This window comes from Dendrobates tinctorius, unplaced genomic scaffold, assembly GCF_039654945.1.
Source record: "Dendrobates tinctorius isolate UK_male_01 unplaced genomic scaffold, ASM3965494v1 ptg000022l, whole genome shotgun sequence".
In the NCBI taxonomy this organism is placed as follows: domain Eukaryota; kingdom Metazoa; phylum Chordata; class Amphibia; order Anura; family Dendrobatidae; genus Dendrobates; species Dendrobates tinctorius.
Window position 1 is genome coordinate 53,408,499 of NW_027361690.1, and position 21,237 is coordinate 53,429,735.

At 45.5% G+C, this 21,237-nt stretch overlaps 1 long non-coding RNA gene across 1 annotated transcript in view; it reads right to left on the reverse strand.

The window, feature by feature from the left end:
* Positions 1 to 1,037: 1,037 nt before the first annotated feature.
* Positions 1,038 to 21,237, reverse strand: part of LOC141084199 (uncharacterized) — a 52,225-nt gene continuing 32,025 nt past the window's right edge. The window contains exons 2-4 of the long non-coding RNA XR_012230952.1: positions 2,802 to 2,916; positions 2,507 to 2,689; positions 1,038 to 1,668 (exon numbers count right to left, since the gene is read on the reverse strand). This is a non-coding gene — a long non-coding RNA (uncharacterized lncRNA). The remainder of the gene's footprint in view (positions 1,669 to 2,506; positions 2,690 to 2,801; positions 2,917 to 21,237) is intronic.

Genomic DNA, 21,237 nt, shown 5'->3' on the forward strand with positions numbered 1-21,237 from the left:
CTGAACATCGCACAGGAACTCGGCCCTCACCCACCAGCCCGACGCGTCAGGGCGAGCGGGAGGGGCCGAGCCCTGCACGGATGTGTCACCATGGCAGCTGTAAACAACGCCGACATGATGTCCGGCTATCCCCCCCAACCCTGCGCGCCAGGGCTGGGAGGGAGGGCGGGCACCATAGCAGATGAACTGTCCCCAGAAACGGAGCAACAGAGCAGGGGGCGGATGAGAATACTAATTGGTGGAGGAATATAAATAACTGGATTTGATGAGAAATATATAAATATACTTAGATTACATGTCAAAGAGCAAGAAAGTGCATAAGAGATAAATAATTATTTAAGTGCATATTAGGGGCATAACTAAAGGCCCCATCACACACAGCGATCTCGCTAGCGAGATCGTTGATTTTGTGACACATCAGCGATCTCACCAGCGAGATCGCTGTGTGTGAGGGGGATCAGCGACTGGCTCCCCTGCTGGTTATCACTGATCGTGCTTGAGCGGCCTGGGCCGTTTTTCTATCGCTGGTCTTCCACTGCTCAGCGCGCATCGCTGCGTGTGGCAGCGAGAGACCAGCAATCAGCGACGCTGGACGCTAATGTAAACGTCGGGTATCCAGGAGCCGCGGCTCCTGGATACCCGCTGTTTACCTTGGAGACCGGCGCACACGCTGGTTTCCAAGGTAAACGTCGGGTATCCAGGAGTCGCGCGGCTCCTAGATATCCGATGTTTACCTTGGAAACCAGCGTGTTTGCCGGTTTACAAGGTAAACAGCGGGTAACCAGGAGTTGCGCGGCTCCTGGATACCTGACGTTTACATTAGAAACCAGCGTCGCTGGTCCTGATCGCTGGGGCTGTCTATGTGACAGCTCACCAGCGATCAGCCTAACGATGTCCCAGCGATCCCATCATGTCGGATCGTTAGTGGGATCGCTGGGACATCGTTTAGTATGACGGGGCCTTAATAATAATAAATTTTATTTCTATAGTGCTGACATATTCCACAGCACTTTACATTTCAGAGGGGATTTGTACAGACAATATACATTACAGCATAACAATAATCACATAGATTATAACAAATACCAAGAGGAATGAGGGCCCTGCTCGCAAGCTTACAGTCTATGAGGAAAGAGGTAGACACGAAAGGTGGGTGGTAACAGTTGCCCTGATTGTATGGACCAGCCATAATGTTAAGTGTGTAACAGTAGAAACACAGAGGGCTAATGGATGCATAAAGCATGTGGGAACATGATGCGGGGAATCTGGTTATGGTAAAACTTTTGGCTGTGCCACACTGGGATAGATTAGGTTAATGTGTTGAGGGCCTTAAATAATATAACAGAAAACTATTAAAATACAGCATAGTGAGTAGTGTATGGTTAACATATAAATTTATACAAGAATTTTACAGAAATATGTGCAATAAAGAATAAAAAAATAAAAAATAAAAGTGTATGCATATATACATGAAAAAAACATATAAAAAAATATATGAGTGCATAAGAAAATTTTGGCGAAAAAAATGAATACAAAGTATATTCCTTCAATAAAAGTCTTTTTCCTCCTGAGATATATTTTCTTGAGTGAGAACTTTCTGTTTCCACAGAGAAAAACTGGAACATCATTTTCTGCTTAGTCCAGAAAAGCCACGTACGAATTTAAGAACTATAAATACAAAAAGAATAAAGTAGAAATCAAATAAAAATATAGAAAAGCAAAAAGTGAAACCAGATCACAGAAAAGGGGCATAGCTGAGAACTTTGTGCAAGCCCATGGGTTGAATAGACACAATTTTTGAAATCCATTTGGCCTCTAATTGGGCCAAATATTTCCTCCAATTCCCTCCTCTGATGTCAATGTGGACTTTATCAATGCCTGTGACTTTCAGGCTGTGTGCACACGCTGCGGATTAGGTGCGGATTCATCCACACGGATTTTGTAAAATCCGCAGGTGAAACCGCAGGTTAAAAGACCTGCGGTTTTACCTGCGGATTGCTCTGCGGTTTTGCCCTGCGGTTTTTCATCTCCTCAATGGAGGAGATGGCAAACCGCAGGGGAATTCGCAGAAAGAATTGACATGTCATTTCTCTCTGCGGATTGAAAACCGCAGATAATCCGCGCGGAAAATTCCGCACCATCTGCATTGCGGTTTTTGATTCCCATAGGGAATCATGGTACTGTACACCGCAGCAAAAATTGCTGCGGGTCCGCAGCGGCCAAAACCGCTGCGGAACCGCAGCAAAATCCGCAGCATGTGCACACAGCCTCAGTGACTTCACTTCACAGTTATGGTGGATTTTAAAGTGCTTGGATAATGGTTTTAATAAAGCCAAATCACTGACGTCACAGGCATTGAGAATGTCATGATAGTGCTCCCTTGTTCTGATTTTTAAAGCTCGAGATGTTAACCCCACATACAGTACACCCATGGACATGGGCATACAGCATAATAGATCACCCCTATACCATCACAAGTTATATGCAATTTTGTAGTTCCTCTTACCATCACACGATTCAAAATGAGTAGGGCGGTGCATGTTGCGGCAGGCAATGCAATTTCCGCATGGATAGAATCCCCATTTCAATTTCAGTGGCCCAAGTGTAAGTTGTGGTTGTGGTCCAGGATAATGACTATGGACTAGTTGGTCTCTTAAATTTCATGAACGCCTATAGGTAATGGAAGGACCTTTGGGAATAAATTTACACAAAGTAGAGTCAAGACGAAGTATAGACCAATATTTTTCTAGAGCTTTTTTCATTTCAAACCATCTTTGGTTGTATGTTGAGATGAATCTTACCATAGAATCATTTTTTGGACTTTCTTTCGGTTTGAGGAGCTCCTGTCTTTTAGCTTTTTTTGCCCTTCCATATCCATTTTTGATGCTTCTCTTAGAGTATTCGCGTTCCTCAAATCTACAAGAGAGAGCATTTGCTTGTTCAGAAAAAGTTTCATTGTTGGAGCAAATTCGTTTGATCCTCAGGAATTGTCCAGTCGGTATACCGTTAATGAGCGGCCCCAGGTGGGAAGATTTGGCGTGGAGCAAGGAATTGACTGCAGTCTTTTTAGGCCTATGGATATATGATCAGGAGGCATTTTTGCACCTTATATTCAAAACCATTGTTTATCTCACTATTTGGCCTCTGTATGTTATTTTGTACAATGAATATATTTTGTCTATCTATATCATGAAATTTTTTGCGGCTTTTTTTGTATTTGTTGTCCCCTTTTTCTACATAATCTTTAGGTAAATTTTATGGTAAAAAGCTTCCAGTTTTTTTCTTCGGTTTTCTATGTGATTTTTGGAAGTACATATTCAATAGGCAATATATATCTATCTGATTTCCAGTACATCTGCCAGTTGTCTACGATTTTTCAGGACCTATGACATTTCTGCTTGCTGCTCACAGGACATCTAATATCTGCCTGTGTCTTCCAGTACCTCTACTATGTGTCTGCTGTCTCGTGGACATCTCTCGTCTACTCGCTACTTTCAGTACCTACGCTACCTTGTTCCTGGTCTTCCATGACCTCTGCTACATGTCTTCCTGTGGTTTCAAAGACATTTCCTGTCTTCAGTTTACAGTATCTCTGCTACATGTCTGCATTCTCTTGGATTTCTCCAGCCTGCCTGCAGTTTCCAGTAGCTATGCTAGTTTTTCCTGGTCTTCAAGGACGTCTGCTATCTGTCTGTGGTCTCCTGGACATGTCCTGTCTGGCTGCAGCTTCCAATATTTCTGCTACTTCCTAGTTTTCCAGGACCTCTGCTACAATGTCCACCTGTGTCTGCCAGGACATCTCCTCTTCGACTATGGCTTCCACTACCTCTGAAATCTTTCTGCAGACTCTATGATGTCTCTTGGCTGTCTGCGGCTTCCAGTCCCTCAGGTAACTGTCTGCCTATGACTTTCAGTACCTGTCTACAGGATGTCTCCTGTCTACCTGCAGCTTCCCATACTACAGTTACCTGTCTGCCGGCAGCCTATAGTACCCCTGATAATGGTCTCTTGTCTGCTATCTGTGACCTGCGTGCTTCACCTGTCTGCTGCACTGACGCATGTGGCCTGAGTTCCCACCTGAACTTTGGCCTTAGAAGATCACCTCACCTAGTGAGCCCTTGACAAAATCTATCCATAGAATACATAACATCACTTTTATATTATTTTATATGCCATATGTATATATATATTCGAATAGCTTACTTTTCACATGTACATGTCTGTATTTATATACAAATTTGGGCATTGGTCCAATATCATTGACTAAAATGAAGTCTGATTAAGTGTCACCCACAACTTGTTTTTTTATAGCTACACAAATTCCTTGCCAACAATTTAACACTGATATGATTCCAAGGAAATAATTGCCTGCACATACTGTATGTATGGCATAAATCTTATCAGCTGTTTCCCTTTTACATTGAGCATGTTTACCGCAAAGGTTCCTTATCAGTAGAGCTCTATCCAACTTCTTTTTAAGAAATCAACATGTAAACAACGTTCAACAATTCTTTAACTACAGATAAATAACCATTTACTATTAGTGATGAGTAATTCAGCAGAAATTTGTATTTGGTAGTTCGCTCGACTTTGGCCAGGAAATTTGATTTAATGTAAGTCAATGAGAGTCACAACGAGGTCAGAATGAGGCTCTCATAGACTTACATTGAGGCTGGTGACCGTTACCTGTGACTTCTGGTCAGTTAGGGGCTGTGGTCACAAGATAGCAAATCTGGACTGTAGCGGCACCAGAAATAACTTAAGACAGCAGCTGGAATGTATAATACTTCGGGTCAGGAAATTTAGATAGTGGCACAACTCCAGTTCTTAAAAAAAAAAAAAAAAAAAGTTGTAGTGATGCTTTAAATATAGGGGTTTAAAAAATATTCACTTCACTGCTCTCCTGTCTCATTAATACAACTCCCCCATCTGGTTGCCCTATGGCTCCCTCCACCTCATATCTACATGGCAGGAGACATGTTTTTTGGACCTTCACTCTTCGATAGTGCTTCCTGTGCTAAATAGGCCTCGGGTGATGTATGGCATGAGGTCACAATGTGCGTTGCCTGAGGTGATGACTAGGCCCAAAGTGCTGTATTTCATATCAAATGGTAAGATTTTCATGCTAGAGGTTAGGACTGTCCCGAAAAGGGTCACCTTGATGTGGTGGTATGACCTTTATGCTTTTTTTGATAAAAATTATGTTAACCAAGTACCTTGTTATTTTAATGCACTATTTCTATTTATTTACTGCAGGATATTTGCTTACTTTTTTATCTTAGGTTTTGTCTGTTTAGTGGCCAGTCTGGACATGCACCTACACATTACATGCATACCAACCTACATTCCAGTTCATTTCTTTAGGTTTTTGATGCACACCATGATATCATATTGTACCTTGCCCAAGATATTCTCTGAATAGGAAGCTTGTGCATGAAGTGATGTAAGCCACCTATCACAATGATTTGTGCCAAAGGCAAATGACTTTCTTGAAATTTATTCTTACAATGACCCCAAACATGAAGCCAATGTCATTAAAGGGAATTTGTCAGCAGGTCTTTGCTAAGTAATATGAATACAGCAGGAGATAGTGTCTGAGACATAGAATTTAGAGATGTGTCACTTGTCAAAGTGTGTGCTGTAGTTTACTATAGGGATGAGCGAGCGTAAAAATGTTCGGATGCTCGTTACTCGAACAGAGAAACATTTCTTCCCTTAGCATGACTTGTATATTAGGCAACATTTTAAAAGGATTATAAAAACAATAATAATTTAAGTAAACCAAAATTGAAATTTGAATTAAAACAATGTCAATTTCAGAGCAAATTATGAAGGAAACAAGAACTGCCAAAAATGCGATGGAAGAGGGACTCCAATACACACTGTGTTAGACATAAAGGAGGGCTTCATAAACATTCTGTTCAAATGGTCATGTAGTGTTACTTAGACTCAAAGGCTATGCATTAAATGCAAAGCCTGCCAAAAATGACAAGCAGGGTCATCCAATACACCCATGAAAGCACCGACTGTAGTGCCTAATTCAAATATTAAGAAAGTGTACTTGTGGTACTCCTATACACATAAAGGCTCTGCACACAGAACGAAGGAAGAGTAAAATTATAAGGTGGGTCATTCATACAATTTTGAAGGAACCAAGTGGAGTGCCTCACATAAATAAAAGTGTAGTTGATATACTCCTACACTCAAAGGCTTTGCACAAAGTGCAAAGACAGGAAAAAATTATAAAGGAGGGACAGAATTCCCCTTAAAAGAGAGTCAATGTATTTTTACAGGCAAGACAATATTAGCCTCACTTATTAGGTCCTTTGGAGACACATTACCTTAGATTCAGCATTTTGGTTAAATAAGCCAAGTATACATTGGTCTTTTCATTCTGTCATCACTAGCTATTCTAGAGGTGTCTCTGTTCTTATATACTGGTCTTTACGATGGGATGCTAAAGGTACACCTAGAGATCCTGAAGGTCACTGAATGCAATGCTTTCCATATACAACCCTCCTTCACCTTCTCTACATGTAATCAAATGGGTGGTGAGCCTTACCTTAAATTACCCTGATCCTTCTATGTGTACGGGAGATCTTAATCTAATTATGGATAATTATCTTGATAGCTTCTGAGGAAAAGGAACACTCCATTAGGTAGTCCCACTGTTATGATAGGTCACCGAGGAGGATGGCAGGAATAGGCTAGGCCACCAGGAAACCAGAAAGGTTGGTAACTTAGCGGATTGCAGACCCCTAATCCTAACAACACAACTAGCAGTAGCCGTGGGGCGTACCTACGATGCCCTAGACGGCTCGGCACAGCCAGAGAACTAACTAAGCCTAAAGCAAGAAAGGTGAAATCTAAACTGCCCCGGAGTAGAACCGCAAAGAAATAAATAGCCCCCAAACATATATTGTCGGTGAGACAAGATGAGGCACAAACACAGGTAGAAAATAGACTGAGCAAATGATGGGGCCCAAACTCTCTAGATAGAATAGGAAAGACACTGTCTACAATCACGCAAAAGCCCTAAAAAATCCAACACGTATGATGTACTAAAACACTGAGGTCTCACGACCTCTCCCCCACTATATCAGCATTCTGGTGTGAACTCACAGCAAAGCAGAAGAGACTAATATAACAGGGGACTGAACAAACTGACACAAGCTGTAACATATGGAGCGGGGTCCAGCACTACCCCAGCAGGGAGCATGCTGAACCCTCACAGCAAAGCAGAAAGAGGCAAAACCAGATCAGATGCAAAGGATTAGCACATTAACAACTTAACTGAAAAATGCAGGGTCAGGCAGGAGACAGCAGACCTTAAAATGCAAGCAAGAAACAACTCACCCGCAGCAACTGAGGGAAGCCTGTTATGAGCTCATTTTCTGCTCCACCAGTTGAGAGTTCTCCTTCCATTCTCCCTCTGGTGGTGACAGGAGGTAGTGAGGTTGGTTTAAGTGGTAGTGATCTGCCACCTGATGAGAAGGATAATGATTGGATCTCTGGAGTATCAGACTGGATATAAGACAGCCGACGCCTTATCCTAGTGCTGGTGATTCAGTCTGCTTCTCAGGTCTTGGACTTCAGCTCTCTTCCAGTCTTCTTAAGTTAAGTTTGTTTTTTGCTAATGTTCACACTTGCGCCTGTTGGTCAATTCAGTTTCTTGTGTGGTCAGCTTGCCCCTGCTTGGGCTATGCTGAACTTCCACTCCTATTTATCTGTATTTGCCAATTTGCCTTTTTGTCCCTTATTAGATTGGCCTCTTTTTGCTCTGTTTCAGAATATTTCAGAGTGCTGATATAGTGGGAGAAGTCTAGTGACTTCAGGGTTAATTTTGCTATCAGACGTGTTGGTGGACATTATTTTTGGTAGGGTTTTTTGGAAGATTGCAGACAGTGGCTTTCCTTTCCTGTCCTTTCTAGTTAGTCGGGCCACATCGTTTGCTCAGCCTATTTTCCTGCCTGTGTTTGTGTTTTCATCTTGCTTCACCGTCAATATATGTGTGGGGGCTGTCTTTTCCTTTGGGGTCTGCTCTGGGGCAGTTAGTTTTCCCTTTTCTTGCTTTAGGTTTATGTAGTCCGCCGGCAGTGATGAGGCGTCTAGGAACAACGTAGGAACGCTCCACTGCTACTGTTAGTTGTGTGGTTAAGATCCGGGATCTGCAATCTGGATAGTGACCAACCTCTCTGGTTTTCTGGGACTTAGCTTTTTGTTGTTCCTCCTCTGTGACCCATTCATAACAGAAGCCTGTTCACTTATATCCTCCCAGTCAGTAACCCCTGACTTCCAATCATCGTCATCAGGTGGCAGACTTCTGTCAACCCGGCCAGCTCCACCACCTACAGCAACCACCAAAGGGAGCCCCGACTCAAGTCAGATCAAGAGAATTCACAACACCTCACTACCTTTTTGATATACATGTATGGTAACACCTGGATAGATTTGTTGCAGTTACATCATCCTAACAGTCAAAAATACATTTGCCATTCTTCAACTAGACATACTTTATCAAGTCTAGACTATACAGTATATTCAAATAACAAAAGACTGACTGACACATCCAAGCTAGTGTGAATAGGTACATCCAAGCTAGTGTGAATAGGTGCATACTAGGATCAGCTACCTCCATATGCAATATACAAAAAAGGTTGCACTCTATTGTGCTAAAGCATTTCAATGTGAAATATATGACATATGAATAGCAATACAGCTTCTCAATAATAGGAAAAAAAATGAGATGCTTTGCACATAATTTGGCCAATTCATGCCTGCCACTAAACAGCATTAGCACAAAAAGAGGTGGGTCCACTGCATCCTGATTGTTTGGAGCCCTTGGCAGGTAAGCATCTCTGCCTTTTCTGCTGTATTTTTCAATTCATGCCTGCCCATCAACCAACGTCAAGGTGGTCTCAAAAACTGATGAGTTCCTACTGTTAGCACCACACTGGAGTCGTGCTCTGACAGGCAGGCTCTCTGGCGTGCCACTTCACTCACCCATGCTGCTGTCGGTTCTTCCCTTCCCCATGCTTTGCATCCTCCCAGCAGAGCTTCCAGCCATGTCCTTAGGGCTGGCACTCCCACCCTGTTAAAGGGGCAGCATGTGCACTTGCTATTTCCCCCCAGCTGAGAAGCATTATACAGTGGGGCAAAAAAGTATTTAGTCAGTCAGCAATAGTGCAAGTTCCACCACTTAAAAAGATGAGAGGCGTCTGTAATTTACATCATAGGTAGACCTCAACTATGGGAGACAAACTGAGAAAAAAAAATCCAGAAAATCACATTGTCTGTTTTTTTTTCATTTTATTTGCATATTATGGTGGAAAATAAGTATTTGGTCAGAAACAAAATTTCATCTCAATACTTTGTGATATATCCTTTGTTGGCAATGACAGAGGTCAAACGTTTTCTGTAAGTCTTCACAAGGTTGCCACACACTGTTGTTGGTATGTTGGCCCATTCCTCCATGCAGATCTCCTCTAGAGCAGTGATGTTTTTGGCTTTTCGCTTGGCAACACGGACTTTCAACTCCCTCCAAAGGTTTTCTATAGGGTTGAGATCTGGAGACTGGCTAGGCCACTCCAGGACCTTGAAATGCTTCTTACGAAGCCACTCCTTCGTTGCCCTGGCGGTGTGCTTTGGATCATTGTCATGTTGAAAGACCCAGCCACGTTTCATATTCAATGCCCTTGCTGATGGAAGGAGGTTTGCACTCAAAATCTCACGATACATAGCCCCATTCATTCTTTCATGTACCCGGATCAGTCGTCCTGGCCCCTTTGCAGAGAAACAGCCCCAAAGCATGATGTTTCCACCACCATGCTTTACAGTAGGTATGGTGTTTGATGGATGCAACTCAGTATTCTTTTTCCTCCAAACACGACAAGTTGTGTTTCTACCAAACAGTTCCAGTTTGGTTTCATCAGACCATAGGACATTCTCCCAAAACTCCTCTGGATCATCCAAATGCTCTCTAGCAAACTTCAGACGGGCCCGGACATGTACAGGCTTAAGCAGTGGGACACGTCTGGCACTGCAGAATCTGAGTCCATGGTGGCGTAGTGTGTTACTTATGGTAGGCCTTGTTACATTGGTCCCAGCTCTCTGCAGTTCATTCACTAGGTCCCCCCGCGTGGTTCTGGGATTTTTGCTCACCGTTCTTGTGATCATTCTGACCCCACGGGGTGGGATTTTGCGTGGAGCACCAGATCGAGGGAGATTATCAGTGGTCTTGTATGTCTTCCATTTTCTAATTATTGCTCCCACAGTTGATTTCTTCACTCCAAGCTGGTTGGCTATTGCAGATTCAGTCTTCCCAGCCTGGTGCAGGGCTACAATTTTGTTTCTGGTGTCCTTTGACAGCTCTTTGGTCTTCACCATAGTGGAGTTTGGAGTCAGACTGTTTGAGGGTGTGCACAGGTGTCTTTTTATACTGATAACAAGTTTAAACAGGTGCCATTACTACAGGTAATGAGTGGAGGAAAGAGGAGGCTCTTAAAGAAGAAGTTACAGGTCTGTGAGAGCCAGAAATCTTGATTGCTTGTTTCTGACCAAATACTTATTTTCCACCATAATATGCAAATAAAATGAAAAAAAAACAATGTGATTTTCTGGATTTTTTTTTCTGTTTGTCTCCCATAGTTGAGGTCTACCTATGATGTAAATTACAGACGCCTCTCATCTTTTTAAGTGGTGGAACTTGCACTATTGCTGACTGACTAAATACTTTTTTGCCCCACTGTATATATACTGCTTCCTCCTCACTGGGGAGGTGCCTGAGCAACCTTCCTGTTTTGCAGTCTATTTTGTGTAAGGTTGCATACAAGACCCTGCTGCACTCTGGTGCAGACCCTGCCTGCGGCTCCATCTAGTCTGTCCTTCTGGGTACAGCTGCTGCACAACCATTGGTCTGTCTGGGAATGGCACATGGCGTTCACCGGGAGCCAAGTCTAACCTCACCAGGCTCTAGTGAACAGTCCGGTGCTCGCTTAGTCACGCCCCTCCAGGCTTTCCGCCGTCCGTGGCACAGTGGTTCCACAAACCATGTCCCTGACACCTACATATCAATGTTAATACCTCTCTTAGTCTGATGTCTGAATTCCTGGGTGAAAGTGGAATTTTAATTACAGCAGGATCCTACCTACCAATAAATGCAGGATTTGCTGAAAGATGACCACATTCACCCAGGAATTCAGACATCAGCCTAAGGCCTCTTTCACACATCAGTTTTTTTTGCTTCAGTCGAAATACGTCGTTTTGGGAAAAAAAACGTATCCAGCAAATGATGCCACTGGATTAGTTTTTTCTCAGACTTGTATTAGCGAAGGATTATGACGGATGGCCTCACGTTTCGTCTGTCGTGCGCTGGATCCGTCGGAATTTGTTTATCCGTCGTCTGCGTCGAAATGTCGGACAGCGATGGATCTAGCAGTGTCCGTCGTTTGCTAGAATGGAAGCCTATGGGTGTAGTATCTGTCACTGTCCTTCGAATGATGGAATCCAGCTACGGATTCCGTTTTTTTTTTTTTTCACTGAGCATGCTCCAAATCTTATTTTGGCCAGACAGCCCCAAATCTATATAAACCTGCCAGGTAGCGCTTCATTCCTCAATGTGCCAGCAAGCTTTCTGAGAGCAAGTAGCCTGCCAGCAAGAGGCCTGCCAGCCAGTAAGCCAGCAAGAGGACAGCCAGCCAGCGGTCTGCCAGCCACAGTCCTGCCAGCCAGCGTGAGCCCTGCCAGCTTGTGTGCGGCGAGTATTTTTTTACTACTGTACATGTATTGCCAACAAAGTTCTGCGGTGTGTGTGTGTGAGTGCGGCTTTTGTGTGATGGCGGCAAGTTTGTGTGTGGGACGTTGTGTGTGTGCGTGTGTGTGAAGCATTTTTTTTTTCATTTAATGTACTTGTATTTAAAATAAATAGCAGTGTAGCTCCTACTGTACTTGCTTTCACAAAAAGTTTTAAAAAAATTAATAAAAATTGTACCAAAAACTGTCCGTAGTATCATTTCAACAAGGTCACTTTTAAATTGTGGTTTATGAAACACAGGAAAGCACAACATGCAATACAGAGTTGGATGAGGGTCTATTTTTTTAAATAAAAGGTGTATAAAAATGGGGATTGCAGAAATTGGGTATTTACATTTTTAACAGGATTTTTTAAAAATAGCATCTGTGGTCAATAGATCTTCAAGTGGGGATTTAGGGATTTCAAGTTTGAAGGAGGGTATTGTTTGCAAGGTATAGGTTTGGGTTTTTATGGGTAAAGAGTTGGAGAGTTTGCCACCTTGAGCATCGCGCATATCAAGTTGGAAGGAGGATATCAAGGTCCTACTTGTGTGCCTTGGTTGTTTTTTTGGGGTTACAGGAGGTGGAGGGTTTGCCCGCTTGCGCTTATCTAAAGTTACAGAGCGGGGTGGTTTAGAAACCTATTAAAGTACTTAGCATTTTATTTGGGGGGCTATGGGGATTTTTTTTGGGGGGGGGGTTGAAATCCTAATAGCTGTGGAGCTACCTTTTATTTTCTAATTCAGCGGACTAAACAAATAATCTTTATAGTAGCTAAAAAGTGTCTATACTTGCGGATCCAAACAGGGACCAGGTCAAGAGGACCAAGCCAGGCCACCAGTCAAACGCCTGATGTATTAAAGGCCAGAAAGCTTAATATATAATTTCTGTAGTAGCTAACAAGTGTCTTTACACTTGCAGATCCAAACAGGTCCATTATGTCTGCTTCTGGGAGCCCTCCCTCACAGCGTCGGCGAACTGAGGTAATTAAATTTTTTATTTTTATTTTTGTTGATGGTTAATTTTTTGGTAACACTATATGCCTTTAATTATGGTTTCACAGGAAGCTGAAGGATCAGGGGGCCTTCCAGAAGGAGACGGACGGGGTGGAGAAATGTCAGGAGCGTCCGAGCAGAGTGTAAGTTTCTCAGAAACTGATCCTACAAACATCACAGTGCACCCAACACATAGAAAAAACAAAAAAACAACAAAAGAAAAAAAAAAAGATCATACATCACAGTGCACACAAAACATATGCCTACATCATCGGCACATTCTGGGCATCTCCAGAGAGGGACTCTCAGCACATCCCAGGGTGCTCCCGACTCGGATGATGATGAGGGGGGTCCAGACATTGACCACCTCATCGAAGAGGTACGCGAGCAGGAGCCGCTGTGGAACATGGGAGACCGCCGCGATGCTGATATCACCATCACCTGTCGGCTCTGGGAGGAAGAATGTTTTATACTTGGGGACAACTGGGAGTACCTCGAACCTCCACAGCAGACTCAAGCACGCAAGTATGCACAGTTCAGTAACTTATGTTGCAGGACGTAATGTGTTGTAACCAATTTGTGCTTTCACTTTACATGTGAAAGGGTTATCAAGCAGTGGTGGTCACTCAGGGATTGCTTCAAGAGGGAGTTCAACAATGAGATGCGGGCCCCGAGTGGCTCTGGAGGATGCAGGAGCAGATACAAATACTCCAGAGCCCTGTCGTTCCTCCGGGCAACGATCGTGAGCAGAAGGTAAATATTCCACAACCCATTTATGAAGTCAAAATGTTTACATGTCTAACCTTAATTTTGTGTTTCAGCCAGGGCTATGCAATATCAATATATTATTTTTTTTTACTTGTCTTTGACAGCACCATCTGCAGCACTTGGGAGCCTGCTGTTGAATAGGACCCTGGATCCCACAGGAGTCAGCCACCAGGGACCACGTCGATAGACCCCACCCGTCTGACCCTTTCTTCACGTCTGGTCCCTCGGCCCCATGCACCAGCGCTGGAGCATCAGGACAGACTTCGTCACATGAAGCTGCTGGTGACAATGTACCCTTTACCCCACCACTCTGACACTGCTGCCACCTCTAGAACTCCTTTGAGTTCTGGATGGCAGCGCCTGAGAGGCCAGGAAAGGAGCTATTCGCCCGAGTTCTTGCATCCTGAATACAGCCTTCCAGAACTCGATACCAACATGGTTACTTACTGGTAGCCAGTTTTTCTGGAACCCATGACAGCACACCTGAGAGAGGGAGCCACCCCGCCAGGACCCTACTGAAATATAAGGGGCGGCACCTCTCCCCGGCTTCAGTTGGTTACAGAGCATGAGAGGACTTCCCGGTTAGTTACATGTTTATCCAACACCACATCACACGAATACACCCTACTAACGTGCACACCCATATGGTGAAAAGGGTGGGAATATACGGGTGCTGTCATGGGTTCCGGAAAAGCCGGCTACCGGTAAGTAACCTTAGTGGTTTTCCCTTCACCCATGACAGCACACCTGAGAGATTTTTGGAGACTTCGAAACACCCTAGGGAGGGACCACCGCTTGCAGCACCCTTCTACCAAAGGTTAAGTCAGCAGAGGAGGATAGATTTAATCTATAGTGCTTAAAGAAGGTTGATGGTGAGGCCCAGGTAGTGGCCTTACAGATTTGCTCAATTGATACCTCTGCCTTTTCAGCCCAGGCTGTTGCCATGGCTCTGGTGGAATGAGCCTTGATGCCGTCAGGAATCAGAACACTACTAGCTGAGTAGGCTATACTAATGGCCTCCCTAATCCATCTGGCAAAAGTCCCTTTTGATACTCCATAGCCATAGCCCTTTCTGGCATCCTGGAAGGCTACAAATAGGGACTGGGACCTCCTTCACTGGCTAGTCTCTGATATATATTCTAGCAGGGCCCTTTTAACATCCAATTTGTGGAATTTCTCCTCCCCTGGGTTTTTTCGATTCACACAGGAGGGGATAACAATCTCCTGGCTGCGGTGGAAATCAGATACTACTTTTGGTAGATAAGTGGGGTATGTTTTTAAGATGACCCTGTCCTGATACACCTGGGTATAAGGTGGATTCACTAAGAGGGCCTGCAAGTCACTTACTCTACGGGCCGAAGTAAGGGCCACTAAAATAATGTTTTTTAGGGTAAGATATTTTACAGGCAGTTGTTGAATTGGTTCGAATGGCTCTTTCGTAAGGGCTTCTAACACCAGGTTTAAATCTCATGGGGCTATTCTTGGCAATGGGATAGGTCTGGACCTATGGCAGGATTTAATGAATCTAGCTACCCATCTGTTTGCCGCTATGTTGCAGTTATATAGTGCGCCCAGTGCAGACACCTGAACTTTAAGGCTGTGTTCACACACAGCGTTTTTTTTTTCGCGGCTTTTCCCATGGATTTGCCAAAAATCTGCGGGAAAAACGCGAAAAAGAAGCTTCCCATTCATTTCTATGCATTTAGCACTTTTTGTGCACATTGATGTGTTTTTACCGCAAAAAAACCGCATCGCGGTAAAAAACGCAGCATGCTCATTAATTTCACATTTTTTTCCGCGTTTCTGGCTAGTTCAATGCGTTTTGAAAACGCGCTAGAAAAAAATGCATCAAAACTGCGTAAAAACCGTGACAAAAACGTGAAGACAAAAAAGGCGCGGTTTCTGGGAAGGGAGTCAGGTTTTTGAGCAGAAATTTTCTGCTACGTGTGCACTTAGCCTAAGGGTATTTACCGCTAGTCCCAGCTGTAATCCTGCTTGTAAGAATTCCAAAATAGCCTTAATGGGGGGCTTTTGGTCTAATGGCTTCCCTAGGAACTGTAGAAACTTATTCCATGTTCTACCATATATGTTAGTTGTTACTGGCTTTCTACTTTTCAACAACGCAGCCACCAACCCCGGAGAGAATCCTCTATCCTTTAAAAGCGACCATTCAAATTCCACGCCGTCAGATGGAATCCCTTGACTTGCGCGTGGAATATTGGACCCTGAGCTAGCAGGTCTGGGATCTCTGGTAGTACCCATGGATCCAAGAGGGACATCATCTGCAGCTGCGAGAATCAGGGCCTTTTTGGCCAGAACGGGGCTATTAAGATCACTGTGGCTTGATCTTCCCTTATTTTCCTCACAACTGTTGGGATCAGAGCTACTGGAGGAAATACGTAAACTAGTTTGAAATCCCACGGAATTTGCAACGAGTCCACTGCCCATGGTTTTTCTTTTGGGGTTAATGAACAAACCCTCTCTACCTGTCTGTTGCTTTTGTTGGCAAAGAGGTCTACTACCGATTCTCCCCACAGTTAAGGTACTGTCACACTTTGCGATGTACCAGCGATCCCGACCAGCGATATGACGCGGTCAAGATCGCTGGTACATCGCTAAGTGGTCGCTAGTGAGCTGCCACACAGGCAGATCTCACCAGCGACATCGCTGGGGACGGGGGTCGCTACTTACCTGTCACACCAGGCAATCCTGCGTCCTCCCGGCCGCGTCCACGCGTCGCTCGTCGTCACAGCAGGAAGCGCCGCAGGAAGCTGACGACGAGAAACAGTCCTGGACGTTCTCACGCGATCAGCGATAAGCAGCGGGGGAGCGGGTTGTAGGTAAGTATCAGACACAGCGATATCGCTAGCAATATCGCTATAACGTCACAAGTTATAGCGACATCGCTTAGTGTGACAGTACCTTTATGCTATCTTCTGAAACACTAACTGATTTTGGGCCCATTCTCCTTGCTTTAGCATATTGCGGCTCAGTAAGTCGGCTTCTACGTTTTCTACCCCTCTTATGTGTAGTGCCGTCAGGGAGAGTAGATGTCGCTCTGCTCTGTGAAAAATGTCGCTGGCCGCCTTCATTAGGGAGTGTGACCTTGTTTCCCCCTGGTGATTGATATACGCCACTGTCACTTTGTTGTCCAAAATGATCCGGACATTGCGGCCTTTTAGACGGGGGTAAAGTTTTTTAATGCTTTGTTTACTGCCTGTAGTTCTCTCAAGTTGGAGGATGCGTTTTGCTCTTGAGACCCGCAGGGTCCCTGGGCCACCTGACCCCTTAGTTGCGCCCCCCACCCTGAAGAACTCGCGTCTGTCAGAATTATGTCGGTCACTGTTCTGTGCCATAACATCCCTGACATAAGATTTGTTTTGTCTAACCACCATCTGAGTTTTTGACGCTAAGGAAAGCTCCAGCCTTCCTTCTAAACGCCCTCTCAGCGACCTCTGCGCTGACAGAATTTCTGCCTGAAGCTGTCGGGTGTGAAATTGTGCCCACCTGACCGCTGGAATACATGCTGTCAGAGTGCCCAGCAAGGACATTGCGCTTCTCATAGTTATGTGAGGTTGATCTAGGGCCGCCAAAGTCATATTTCTCACCTTTTCCATCTAGTCCTCTGGTAACAAACAAGTTTGTTGTTCTGAGTCCAGGATGAACCCTAGAAAAATCTGGCTCTTTAGGGGTTGTAGCTTTGATTTTTTTATGTTTACCATCCACCCCAGTCTTTGTAGGGTGTCTGTCACCCTTTCAACCTGCTCTGCACAATGGTCTTCTGAGTTGCCCACTTTTAGGAAGTCGTCCAAATAGGGTATTATGATCGTGTTGTGGATTCGGACTACTACGACTTTGGTAAACACTCTCGGGGCTATGGATATGCCGAATGGAAGGGCTCTGAACTGAAAATGTCTGAGATTGCCCTGGATGTAGAGAGCTACTCTTAAGTATCTTTGATAACCTGCGTGGATCGGGATGTGATAGTATGCATCCTTTAGATCAGTGGTCCCCAACCTTTTTTGCACCAGGGACCGGTTTCAAGCAAGACCATTCTTCCATGGCCCGGCAGGGCGGGGATGGAGGTGTGGCAGGGGTGGGGCTTTGGTCATAAGGGGGCGGGGCTATGGACACGGTTGTAGTGTAGCAGTGCATACTTATAATTAAATAACATTTATAATGTGACTCAACTCACCATAGGTTTTGAATAAGTGCTCCATCACCCCCTTCTCCCCATCATTGCCTTCACCCCATCACTCCCTTCTCCCCATCATTGCCTTCACCCCATCACTCCCTTCTCCCCATCATTGCCTTCACCCCATCACTCCCCTCTCCCCATCATTGCCTTCACCCCATCACTGCTGTCTCCCCATCATTGCCTTCACCCCATCACTCCCCTCTCCCCATCATTGCCTTCACCCCATCACTGCTGTCTCCCCATCATTGCCTTCACCCCATCACTCCCTTCTACCCATCATTGCCTTCACCCCATCACTCCCCTCTCCCCATCATTGCCTTCACCCCATCACTGCTGTCTCCCCATCATTGCCTTCACCCCATCACTCCCCTCTCCCCATCATTGCCTTCACCCCATCACTCCCTTCTCCCCATCATTGCCTTCACCCCATCACTCCCCTCTCCCCATCATTGCCTTCACCCCATCACTCCCCTCTCCCCATCATTGCCTTCACCCCATCACTGCTGTCTCCCCATCATTGCCTTCACCCCATCACTGCTGTCTCCCCATCATTGCCTTCACCCCATCACTGCTGTCTCCCCATCATTGCCTTCACCCCATCACTGCTGTCTCCCCATCATTGCCTTCACCCCATCACTCCCCTCTCCCCATCACTGCCGTCTCTCCATCACTCCCCTCATGGCCTTCTCCTCATGTCCCCATCTCCTCCAGGGCCAGGCTACACAAACACAGACCAACGCACACACACACACACACACAACACACGCACACAACACACACACACGCACACAACACACACGCACACACACACAGACATACATACACACACACATTATACATACACACACAGACACCACCTCTCTCCTCTCACCTGCCCGCCGCCCGCGCTTCCTCGCTCTGACACAGCAGCGGCGCGCTCCTCTCTGTGTCAGTCAGAGACAGGAAGCGCGGGCGGCGGGCAGGAAGCTGGACGGGTCCTTGCAGCTCCGCTCCTGCTATTCCCTCTTGCAGGCAGCGGAGCTGCTTGGATCGCTCCCTGCCGCCGCTAAGAACTGCTGCGCGCCGCCCCAGCCCCCGCTATGCCACTGACCGCCCCTGGCTCCCCTTGTGTCCGTGGACCGGCAAGGGCACTGCAGCGGCCCGGTGCTGGGCCGCGGACCGGCGGTTGGGGACCCCTGCTTTAGATCAACTACGGCCATAAATCAATTGTGGTGTAGTAGTTTTATGGCCGTAGTTACTGATCCCATTTTGAAGGTCTGATTTTTTTTATCCACTGATTGAGGCCTCTGAGGTTTATAATTGTTCTGAATGACTGGTCCAGTTTTTTTTATCAGGAAGAGGGGTGAGTAAAAACCCGTTCTCTCCTGTCCGCTTGGGACTTCGGACAGAACGTGCTTGTCTAGCAAACTTAAGATTTCTGACTCCAGGGCCAATTGTTCTTCTATCCCCTTCCTGACAGGGGTCACCACAAATGATGCTCTCAGCCGCTGAAAAAATGGGATTTTTAGGCCTTCTCTTATGATGTTTAAGATCCAGGCATTGGAAGAGATACCTTCCCAGGCCTGGGAAAAAAGCATCAGTCTCCCCCTTACCGGGATGCCGGCGTCATTGTGGGGATTTTTTAGAGGATGAGGTGGCTCCTCCGAACATGAATCAGGACTCCTTCTTCCTTTTGTCCTACCATTTTCTCCTATCCCCCGAAGGACGGCCCCTGTTGAATTTTCCTCTCCGAAAGGACGGCCTTCTTTGATCTACTGGAAACCTGGGAAAGCCCTTCTTTCTGTCACTTGCTTTTTCCAAGATGTCATCTAGATTTTTGCTAAATAAAAATTGACCATCACACGGAAGAGAGCACAACTTGGCTTTAGACTGTAGGTCTCCTGGGCAACCTTTAAGCCATAATGCGCACCTTGCGGCGTTTGATAACCCTGCTGCTCTAGCCGTCAGTCTCATGGAATCGGCGGAAGTGTCGGCTAAGAAAGCTGCTGCTCTGTGCAGAAGATACATGTTTTCCCTCGAGACCTTTGAAGCAAGTTTCCCTTCCAGCTGCTGTAGCCAAATCATTAAGGAACGTGCTTTGCAGGTGCCGGCTATTGCCGGTTTTAGTCCTCCTGCCACTGCTTCCCACGTATGTCTTAAGTATGAATCCGCTTTTTTATCTAGCGAGTCTCTAAGCACCCCTGAATCTTCCAGGGGCAGGGCTGATTTTTTTGGATGACCTGGACACCGCTGCATCAATTTTTGGGACTTTATCCCATATCTCTGTGTCTTTATGTTCAAAGGGGTACCTCCTTTTAGAGGCGGGAAGTGCTCCTGATCTCTCAGGCTTCTTCCATTCTCTTTCATTGAGTGCTTGGACCTTCTCATTGACTGGAAAGGTACGTTTCTTCCTTTCCTGTAGACCCCCGAACATGACATCTTCCAGGGACTTAGCCGTTTTTTCCTCCTGTAGGCCCATTGTTACTCTGATGGCCTTGAGGAGACCATCCGTATCATCTACTGGAAAACACGGCTTGCCACCCGTGTCGCTATCCGAGGAGGAAGATGGGTGTTCGGCCTGTAATCCGGCCGAGGAAGAGTCTGAGAAAGAGCTAGGGGAATCTTTTCTACTCTTTTTCTTTAACAACACTTTAAGTCAGCCTTCCACCTCTGACCTGATGAAAGATCTGAGGTTGGTTGCAAAGCTTGGCGCCTCCTCCGCCATGGTTCGCTGGATGCAGCTGGCGCAAAGGTCCTTCTGCCAATCTCTCGATAGGGGGCTTCTACATATGGCACAATCCCTATTGTTCCTCTTGCTCCCTGCTTTTTTGGCCTTTTCCTAAGGAAGTTAACACACAAGAAGGACCCTATTAACAACATACTAACATTCACGGAGATCATTCACGGAGATCAAATCTCAAAGAGAGGTTAGCTACGTTGACGTTCTTGGACAGAGCAGAATTATCTCTTCATGTTACAGAAAGAGAAGAAATTCGAAGTGCACCTGAAGAAACAGAGGAATGGAGACATGTGACCCGGAGAAGCAGGAGGATCAGGAGGCAGTCAGCACCCATACTGCTCAGGAACCAGTACCAGGCTCTCACGCAGGAAAACGATGAAGAAATACATCAGGATAAGACTTTGCCAACAAACAGCAACCTTGTACGCCCTCAGAGTCCTCCTGGATGGAGAAAGAAAAATGTTGTGAAGAAGAAACGGAGAGTGGTGGTCATGGGGGATTCCCTGCTGAGAGGAACAGAGGCCGCTATCTGCAGACCGGATATAACTACAAGAGAAATGTGCTGTCTTCCAGGTGCAAAAATTAAAGATGTGTCTGACAGGATATCAGGACTCTTCAGACCTACAGATGACTACCCATTCCTGCTACTACATGTGGGGACAAATGACACCGCAAGAAACGACCTGGAAATCATCTGCAGAGACTTTGAAGACTTAGGCAAGAAAGTGAAAGAACTGGGAGCGCAGGTGGTCTTCTCTTCCATCCTC